General features: G+C 50.4%; 1 non-coding gene across 1 annotated transcript; it reads left to right on the top strand.

Moving 5' to 3' along the window:
• Nucleotides 1–7621: 7621 nt before the first annotated feature.
• On the top strand, nucleotides 7622–7751 carry LOC127493858 (small nucleolar RNA SNORA51). Its single transcript, XR_007924396.1, has one exon. It is a non-coding gene; the product is annotated as a small nucleolar RNA SNORA51 (small nucleolar RNA).
• Nucleotides 7752–8816: the final 1065 nt, after the last annotated feature.

The raw sequence follows: 8816 nt of genomic DNA, 5'->3' as shown, positions 1-8816 counted from the left end.
CTCCTCTCCCCCTCCCCCTCCGCGCGCCTCTAGCCCCTCTCTTCCCGGTCCCCTCCCGGCCCGTCTTTCCCGGCCCGCCCGGTGCATTGTGGGCTGACGTCTTGGGGTTTGACTGTCTAGTGACGGTGGCCGCCGCGAGCGAGCGGGCGGGCGGGCGGCCGGACGCTCGCAGCCGCTGACGGAGGCGGGGGCTCAAGTTCAGGGCTCCAGACGCGGATGGCGGGTCACGGAAGGCTGAGAGCTGTGCCAGCTGCCTGGGGCCGAGTGGGCGCGGGCGTGTCCCCACTTGGCGGAGTCGAGGGGGCTCCAAGTGGCGCCCCAGCGTTTGTGCAGGGCTGGGAGGCCGAGCGCCCGGTCCGAGCCCTCCCCCCACCCCGCCCCGCACTTCCGGGGGCCGGGAGCTCCGCCCTGAAGGTGCTCCGCGGAGTGCCCCGTGGGGGCGAGCGGAAAGTGGGCTCCAGTTGGGAGGCGGTCTCGCGAGAGTCGGGTCCCCCCCACCCCCAACACCACTACGTGGAGAACGCGCCGAAGTTTGCGGGTCAAGTTCTGGAGCGACAGTCCGCGCGGCTGTGTGGCAGCGCCCGGAGCGGACGGGTTTGCATCTCTCGACCCTGGGCGCTCGGCGGAGTCCTCGCGTGCGCGATCCTAGGGAGACGCCTGCGGGGGATGGCGACTCTGCCTCGGAGGGGGCGGCTTTTATAAGGGGTGGGAACAACTCAGCATCCTGAGGGGGACGAGCATTTAGGGGATCCCAAAGTGGGGGAACCCGGTGGTGGCCCTCCTGCCCCGGCGCGCGCGCACACACACACAAACACACACATCCCGCAACCGGCGCACGCACACAGCTCTTTGCGCCTGCACCGGCTCCCGGGGAAACAAATCCCGAGAGCCAAAAGTCCCGCAGGGAGTCCCGAGTAGAAGCGGGCTTGAGGCAGTCCCCTCCCCGCCGGCTGACCGGCCCATATCCCGCACAGCCTCTAGGAAGCGCTAGACCCATAGGAGTGGTTGCTTCGCGGCGGCCCTTTCCCTCGCCCCCGCCCCCCACCCCTGGCGACTGCCGTGTGTGGTGGAACCCAGACCGGAGTCGGGAAGGGGCCCAGGCACGGAAGCCCTGCCGGCCCCTCAGGCCCCTTATCAGAAGGGCCGGCGGCGTCCACCGCGCGGCCGTCTGCGGGCCGGGGGAGGTGGTCGCCGGGCGGCCCCCTGCCCCGTTAGCAGATTTCGCAGGCCGGCGCTGGCTTGCCAGGATGTAAGAATGTGATCTGGCAGGACCAGGTGCACTTTCCTGAGAGGAGCTGTGGCGGGGGAGAGGCGAGGGAGGGAAGGATTAGAAGGCAGCTCTTTCTCAAGCCTCTGTCTAGCTTTGGCTTTTGAAGTGGGACCCGCAGGAGTTTGGGTTTCTCGGCCGGGTCTAATTCGGACTGCTTCTGAACTTGGGGGAATTCAGCTCTGGGCTCACAGCCTGGGGGCCTGAAGGTATTTGTGGCTTTGCGAGTTCAGAAACCGAGAGCAGCTGGTATCAGTGGGAAACCCGCCAACTTTTCTTCACTCCGGGCACTCACCGCGCTTTCACTCATGCAGTAGAGGGTAACTGGCTACCGGGAGCCAAGCTGCGGCTGAGCCGGGGAGGAGGGTCCGGTGAAGCCGGGATCCAGTTACTTCCTCTGTCTCCTGAAGCATTTTCTGTTGTCGGCAGGCAGTGGGTGCACTAAATAAGCTTTTATGATAATGGTCATAAAACGAAGTTTCATGTGTTCCACACCTACTACCCGCCAGGTGTTCTGCTGAGCGGTTTGAGTGCGCTGTTTTCTCCCACAGCCGTTTTGAGAGGGCTACATGGGTAGCATTATCCGGGTCAGACAGGCCAGGAAACAGGCCCGGAGAGGTCCAGTGTCTTCCCCGCGGGAATTGATCTAAAGTCTGTGCTGTATGGGCCTGCAGGCTGTCTGGTGAACTATTGCCCGTGGAGGAAACCGTGCTTGTGGCAGAGACTTCTTGCCTGCGCCCCTCTGGTTGGAGCTCCTTCCAGAGCTTCTGTATTTAGAAACTCCGAGACTGAGGACTTTGTATAAATATATGTCTTTGCCTAAGGGTTCTGTGTGTTCCTCTCTGCCTTCTGTGGTTTAGTAGGCTTGATTTTCCCCTTATGTTGAGAAATAGCATATTTCATCCAAAAAAATAACAAATCTGTTCGTGGTAACGCCCCTGCTTGGAAGCCTCCATTGCCTTTTCCTTAGGGCCAGGAGAGAATTCATTCGGACTCCTGTCTTTTGCCTAGGGGAAGGGGCCTTTCGTAATGTAGCTCCTGCTATCTTCAGCCTCATCTCTCCCAGTTCTCTGTCCCATAGAACAACCCTGATTTCAGTAGCTTAACCCAACTAAGGATTTTGCCCTTCCTTCTGCTCCGTGCCCATGGAGCGCTGTAGGCAGCTCTACTCGCTGTAGTCATTCGAGGACTTGAGCCCAAGGAGGCTTCGTTTTGACATGGGCTTCTACAACTATTTTGGCTGCAGGGAGAGAGTTCAGTAAATCATTTGCTGGCTCCCAGAGCACCCACCTGGAAGTGGCTCATCACTTCTGTTCCATGATCTTGTCAGGTGTTTGCAAGGGCTGTCCAGGAATATTTGGGAACAACTCTGCTGACTCTAACAGTCTCCTTTTCTGCTCACCACGTGTCCACTCTCCTCCCCCTGGGCAAAATTCCCTCACTCTTGCCTGGGGAGTCAGCCCTAACGACCCAGCCAGTCAAAACAGTAAGCTCACTTGCCAAGCTTTCTGGGTGCAGTGTTGTAGGCTGTCCCTCAGGTCCAGGTGTGTCTCCTCCTCGACCGAAGGCAAGGCATCTACCTTGTGTGCCCTCAACATGGACAGTAGGACAAAGACAGGTAATTACAGAGTTCAGTCCATCTGGAGAGACCAGGAATGGGAAATCACTGTAAAGGCTGGTCCACTGAGCAGACGTGTAGAGGATCATCCCTGCCCCTGCCTCCATCCCAATCCCTGGTTAGACCTTGATTCTGCTGGGGGATGCAGAGTAGTCCCAAGTTTTAAGTCTCCTGTAATCCAGGCTGGGTTTCTGCAGGCAGTGCAGTTCCCATAAAAGTTCAGACTTCTTATCCATTTGATAGCAAGTGTTCAAGTGCCAATAGTCACAGCCATAGTTCTGTGGTTTCCCATCTTCCTTTGCTCTCTTACCTGCTGATCCTTGGTTTTGAGTGCATCTGGTTCCTCTCTTTTTCAGGCCTTTTTGTCCAATCAAAAGCATATGCTGGGCAACACCTTAACTGATCCTGAGGTGGTTTTTATTTTTTAGATTTGTTTTTAGTTATTTGAAAGCCAGAGTCTCACAGATACACACACACAAACACACACACGAGCTCTTCCATCTGATTCACTCCTCAAATGGTCACAACAGCTGGGCCAGGCCTAAGCCAGGAACCAAGAGCTTCATCCAGGTCTCCCATGTGGGTGCAGGGACCTGAGCACTTGGACCGTCCTCCACTGCACTCCCAGGCGCATTAGCAGGGAGCTGGACTGGAAGCAGAGCAGCAGGGACCTGAATTGTCATCTATACAGGATGCCGGAGTCTCAGGCTGTGGCTTTACCTGCTACACCACAGCACCGGCCCGGGTCCTGAGGTTTTAGCAGTAGGTCTATACCCCTTGACTTGATCCTTACTTCAAGGCTTGCTTTTTTTCAAGGCCTTTTCTTCTGTAAACATTTCTTGATTTTGTATTTTATTAGCTGGGACAGAGAAACTATTGCCTCTTCTAACTCTGAAAATTTCTAGTTTTGTAGATGGTCTCTGTTCCCATTCCATGGCCAGATCTTTGCTGAGTTCTCTCTCTGTCTCTCTCTCTCTCTCTTTCAGTGATGTTCCAAGTGCATCCAGTCGTCATCAGCACATGTTACTAATTTCTGTTTTATAGTACCTCGCTTTAGTTCATTAAGCTTGTGATCTGCCGACCCAAAGGTGATCCGTTCACCAAATAGATCCCTTTCCTCTCAGCTTCTGATAGCAGTGTTCTTGGTTATTACTCTCTAAATTCATGTTTAGATTTACTGTTATTTTATTTATTATTGCTATTCTATTACCCTTGGGCTGGGTGCCAATTTTTATATCAGTCAGGATGGGCTAGATTTTGCTGCCATAACAAACAATCCCAAACTCTCAGTAGGTTAACAGACTTTGTTTCTTACTCATCCTATTTGTTCATGGTGAGAGAGACTCTACTGAATTTGCTCACTTAGAAACCTAGCCCGGGGGCTGGCCTTGTTGTGGAGCAGGTTCAGCCACCACATGGGACGCCAGCATCCCAACCTGGGCACTGGTTTGGGTCTTGGCTGCTCCACTTCTTACCCAGCTCCCTGTTAATGCGCCTCAGAGAGCAGCAGAGGATGGCCCAGCATTTGGGCTCATGCACCCACGTGGGAGACCCAGATGAAGCTCTTGGCTTCTGCCCAGCCCAGCCCAGCCTGGCTGTTGTGGCCATTTGGGGAGTGAACTAATGGATGGAAGATCTCTCTCTCATCTCTCCTTCCCTCTTTCTCTCTCTCTCATCTCTCTTCCCCCCCTTCTGTAACTCTTTCAAATAAATACATAATTCTTAAAACAATTAGGTTCTGAAGAAGGTTGCATTCTGACAGTCGCTTCCACAATCATCCGAGTCACCTTAGCAGAGGCAAGAAAGCACAGTGAATTGGCATTGGCTTTAAAAGCATCTTCCCAGAAATGACACACATTCTTAAATTCACATATTCTTGGCTAACACTAGTCATGTGACCATGCCTTACTTAAAGGCTATGAAAGGAGCGATCCTGCTGTGTACCTGGTAGTCAGAAAACTGGACATACACACCTCTGTGTAGCCTAGGCCGTGCTGTGGCAGCAATCCACAGAGCCTACTGGATTACATACAGGCTGACTTAACATTGCCTGCCCATCACAAGTTGGCTGTGTCTGTGCTTTGCACACATAAACTTTCCTCCAGGACCGTGGCTAACAGAGCATCCTCTGTCTAAAACTTTGCCGATTGTCATGGCAGAGAGAAAAAAGCATGGCTCTTACAGCTTCTGTTGGGAGCGATTCACATGGCCAAGCCTGATGTCAGTGGGGAGAGGCAGCAAGTGTTTGCAAATAGTAAGGCAGTTTACCACACCCTGCACTCTACATTCCCTCCATTCCTCTGGGTCTCAGCCACGCCAGACATTTTCCATTCCTTCAACAGTTTCTTGTCTTTTGGTTTACTTTTCTTAATCAAAATGCCACCTGGCAAACTCCTACTCACCCTTCAAGACCCAACTCAAATAATTACTGCCTCTGAAGCTTTCCCTCATCCCATCTCCCGTCTCACCCTCAAACAGTTATTATCTTCTTTGATTCTCATCACACTGGGTCCATACCCGAAGTAGAGGTTATTTAGCATGTGATTTTGTAAGTGTCTTCTTGAACCCCTGACTCCAAATTCAGGAACTGTGTCTAACTGTTTCTTTTAACATCAGTGATCAATATAGTAGTCTAGCACAAGGAAGGATAGAAGATGCTCAATAAATTCTTGTTGATGGATTTCTAAAAAATAAATAAATAGCCTTTTCCTGGGGTGGGTGTTGTGGCATTAAGCTGCTGTTTGGGATGCCTGCATCCATGTCAGAGTGTTGGTTCAAGTCCCAGCTACTGTGCGCTTCCAATGCAGCTTTCTGCTAATGCACCTTGGGAGGATGATGGCCCGACTACTTGGGTTCCTACCACCCATGTAGGAGACCTAGCTGAAATTCATGGCCCCTGGCTTCAGCTTTGTCCAGCCCTGGTTGTTGGTAGGCATTTGGGGAGAGAACCAGTGGATAGAAGAGCTCTCTCTATCTCTGCCTTCCAAATAAATGAATAAATCTTCAAAAATAAATAAATAGCTTTTTCTACAGTGGAGTTAAAGGTGTGTTTTAATGGTCAAGTAGCAATAGTCCCTTGTTTTAATACATCACAGTTGAAACTCACCATAGTTCCCTGTTGAAGTACCTTAGGAGCATCCTAATTGCCTGAAATACCCACTACTGCTCCCCCAACTCACTCCTCTCCAGCCACACTGGCTGTGGCTATCGCAGTCAGGAGAGCCCAAGTTATGCTATAGTAAAAAACAATCCCCAAACTCCTGTAACTTAAGACAAAAGAGCTTTAATTCTTGCTCCTCCTCCTTCTCCCTCTCCATGTCTAGCTAGGCTTGGTAGGTGCTCTGATCCTGTGAACTTCCTGTGGGATCCAGGCTGATGGAGTACCCACTTTAAGGAACATTCTCTCCCAGTAGAAGGAAAGAGAGCTTTGAAGAGTCTTATCTCCATTATTAAGTGTCACATGTCAGGCCAGCATTGTGGCACAGTGGGTTAAGGCACTTCCTGTATTGCTGGCATACCATGTTTGAGTTTGAGTCTTGGCTGTTCCACTTCTGATCCAGCTCCCTACTAATGTGCCTGGGAAAGCAGCAGAAGATGCCTCAAATACTTGGGCCTTTGCCACCTTTGTGGGAGACCTATGGAGTTTCAGGCTTCTGGCTTTAGCCTGGCCCAGTTCTGGCTGTTGCAGCCATTTGGGGAGTGAACCAACAGATGGAAGATCTTTTTCTCCCTCTGTCCCTCTCTCTGTTGCTCTGCCTTTCATATAAAATAAATATAGATTTTTTTAAACGTCACTTGTTACTTCTCGCAATCCATTGGGTAAAACTGGTCTCGTAGCCCCACCTAGCCTCCAGGGATTCAGGAAGTGCAAGCCTGTTTGCCTGGAAGGCAGCGAGCTGGAAGTATTTGGTGACCTGCTCCAGTGACTCCCACACTGGCCTCCACTAATTCCTCAAACAAGACAAGCTGTTTGTTGCCTAAGAACCTCCACCCCTTCTTCCCTTGGTCCCTTGTGTCCCTTGTGTCCATTGCCTTGTGCCTTGGCCAGTTTCTGTCTGCCTTTGGCTGTTAGCGTCAATGATCTTCCAAGAGGCTCTCTGTGATTTCATTATGGTGTAAGTTCTCCTCTGAGACTCTCTCCTAAATCTCTATGATTTTTTTATTTGTAGTTATTGAGATTTGAAGAGTAACAATTTTTTTTAACGAAAAACTTTTTTAGGCTTATTTATTTGAGAGGGATGGGGTGAATAGGCGAGCTCCCCTCTGCTGGTTCCTTCCCCAAATGCCCTTAATGGTCAGGGCTGAGTCAGGCTGAAGCCAGGAACCAGGGACTCCATCCAGGTCTTTCCTGTGGGTGGCAGGAATCCAGTCACTTGAGCCATCACCACTGCCTCCCAGGGTCAGCATTGGCAGGAAGTTCGAATCAGGAACTGGAACCTGCTGTTGTGTACCCAGGCACTCGACATGGGACATGGGCATTGTGACAGCCAGGCTAAATGCTCATTCTGTAACACTTCTTTCTCTCCTTTTTGAGTTCAGAGCCAGCTGAAAGTTTGGAAGTAGATGAACGAGGGATCAAAATGTCACCTTGCCAGCCTGGATTGGAGGGCATGGCCCCTGATTTAAATTTACCTACTGTAGGTCTCTGGCACACATGGGAGTTGCAGGCTTGTTCCCAAGGGACAGTGGGTACATACAGTCCTTTGGACAAATCGACTTTGGAAAGAGAGTAAATTGGCCTCCTGGTGCTTACTACAGGCTGTATTCTTGCACTGACTGTAAAGAAAGAGGCAGAGAAGACCCTCCCTATGTACACCTCAGCTCAGGCCTCGTATATGGGCTGTATTGTGAATGGGGGGGATAAGGAGAAAAAAAAAGAAAAAAGAGAATAAATTGCCAAGATTGGCGCCCACTCCTCTTTGCAAGGGGTAAATGAGAGATGGAGAGAGAGGACAAAATAGTTTAAGAAATATCGGCTCATGGAAAAACTGAGGCCAGGGACATGGCCATTCCAATAGAATTTATTTCAATTTATTATTCTATATTCCTTGTGTAATTGTGTATTATTTTATTTTAAAGTTCTGTTTTCCCCACCAAAAGTTAAGCATCAAGAGAGTAGGAAAAAAATAAGTCTTTGGTTCTCCCCTGTATGCACAGCACCTTGCGATGGTACATGGGAGCTCCTGGCGGAGTCCTCCTGGACCCACTGGGTTCTGTCAGAGCAGAATGTCTGACAGTTGCATACAACTTCACCCTTATGCTGAAGCCTCTTTTGCACTCAGAACGTCCACAAAACTTACAGGATCCTAAAGCAGCCGGGGTCCTTAGGAGTCATCTATGTCAGGCCCCCCTCCCAGTATGGGAACCTGCTTGGCAGCATCTTCGCTATGTAAATGCTGACAGTCATGGTGTCTGGAGCACTGCTGGTTGAACATTGTGAACTGCTGCTTGAATATTGTGGTCATGAAACTTGGAAAGCAGTTTTCACCAACCACAGGGATCTGAGGGAAGGATACCCAGATAGGGAGAGTCCTGAAATTGTTTCATGGAGAAGAGCAGAATAAACTGGATTATTTATCTCTAGTGGTGTGGATTGGGGAGGGTGGGGGAAGACCATAAGAGTATGAATAGGAGCCTCCAAATAGTTGTGCAACTGTCACATGGGAGAGTTGACTTATTTTGTAAGTTTTGAGGTCAGAGCTGGGGTAATGGTTAAAAATGAGAGAAGAAGATGCTATATTTAAGGAAGTGCTTTGTGAAGTTAGAGTTATTTATCAATAAGACAGTTGGCTTAAAAGTATAACTGAAGTTCCTGCACTCAACGTGTATTTAATGTTTACTAGGTGCAGAACACTCTGCTACGTTTGTTTATAATGATTCCCAGTGAGCTCATACTTACAGCAAACATCAGTTTATTTTCAGATTTCATAA

This window comes from Oryctolagus cuniculus, chromosome 7 (assembly GCF_051225735.1).
Source record: "Oryctolagus cuniculus isolate XC-2025 breed Fujian yellow rabbit chromosome 7, ASM5122573v1, whole genome shotgun sequence".
NCBI lineage: Eukaryota > Metazoa > Chordata > Mammalia > Lagomorpha > Leporidae > Oryctolagus > Oryctolagus cuniculus.
This window is presented reverse-complemented; position numbering and strand designations above follow the sequence as displayed.